At 37.0% G+C, this 1,342-nt stretch overlaps 1 long non-coding RNA gene across 1 annotated transcript in view; it reads right to left on the bottom strand.

Annotated features, from left to right (window-relative positions):
- LOC118762463 overlaps positions 1–473 on the bottom strand; it is a 15,901-nt gene extending 15,428 nt beyond the window's left edge. Inside the window, exon 1 of the long non-coding RNA XR_004998215.1 lies at positions 396–473. This is a non-coding gene — a long non-coding RNA (uncharacterized LOC118762463). The remainder of the gene's footprint in view (positions 1–395) is intronic.
- Between the last annotated feature and the right edge of the window lie 869 nt (positions 474–1,342).

Genomic DNA, 1,342 nt, shown 5'->3' with positions numbered 1-1,342 from the left:
CCTTAAACAACCCTTATTCAGGGACCTTTTGAGGGGATTCTTTGAGGTTTGAATAATTCACCTCTGGAAACATGGATGCTCCCCCACTACTTCTGCTGGTGATCAGAGATGCCATTATCATCAGCCACTAAGGGACATGCTCAACTGGTTATGGTCAAACAACTGACAAGCAAATCTGTGGTATTGAGCAGAATATTTGTTGTAGCCCATCTTTTATACCAAGACAAAACAATGTACATGATAGCACTTCCAATCAATTAAGATCAGCAGCCACGAGAGCCACTGCCTGGTACTGCATCAGGGCATTTATCATCCTCATCATCATCATTATTATTATTATTATTATTATTATTATATTATTATTATTATTATTGATTGTAAGGCAGCGAGCTGACAGACTCCTTAGCACGATGGGCAAAATACTAAGCGGAATTTCGTCACTCTTTACGTTCTGAGTTCAAATTCCGCCGAGGTCTTTTGTGGGTCGATAAAAATAAATACCAGCTGAAGAAGAAGAAGAAGAAGAAGAAGAAGAAGAAGAAGAAGAAAGAAGAAGAAGCCTTTCTACTATAGGCACAAAGCCTGAAATTTGGTGAGAGGATACAATTCAATTACATCGACCTCAGTGCGTAACTGGTACTTATTTTATCGACTCTGAAAGAATGAAAGGTAAAGTTGACCCCGGGGTAATTTGAACTCAGAACAAATGGACAAACGAAATACCTCTAAGCATTTTGCCCAGCGCGCTAACGATTCTGCCAGCTCGCCGCCTAATAATAATAATAATAATCATAATAATAATAATAATAATAATAATAGAAAGATGATGATGATGGGGTTGGTGGTGATGATGATGATGATGGAGAAGAAGAAAAAGAATATGATGATGATGCGGATGATGAAGATGATGATGATGATGATGATGAGGATAACGATGATAATGAAGAAGAAGAAGAAGAAGAAGAAGAAGAAGAAGAAGAAGAAGAAGAAGAAGAAGAAGAAGATGATGATGATGAAAACGATGATGATGATGATGAAGAATATGGTAATGATAATGATGATGCTGATGAAGAAGAAGAAGAAGAAGCTGATGAAGAAGAAGAGAAGAAGAAGAAGAAAAGAAGAAGAAGAAGAAGAAGAAGAAGAAGAAGCTGATGAATGATGATGATGATGACGATGGTGATGATGTTGAATGAGATGGTGACGTTATGAATGGCGGAAGTTGGTAGGGCTGTCGGTAGAGATTTTCGGATGATAGTAATTGAAGCAATCGAGAGATAAATTAGAAGAATATTAATGGTAATTAACAATGAGACCGTATTCTGATGTCAACAATTTCAAA

This window comes from Octopus sinensis, linkage group LG3 (assembly GCF_006345805.1).
Source record: "Octopus sinensis linkage group LG3, ASM634580v1, whole genome shotgun sequence".
NCBI lineage: Eukaryota > Metazoa > Mollusca > Cephalopoda > Octopoda > Octopodidae > Octopus > Octopus sinensis.
Note: the sequence above shows the minus strand (reverse complement) of the source record. Positions and strands in the feature narration are given on the sequence as shown.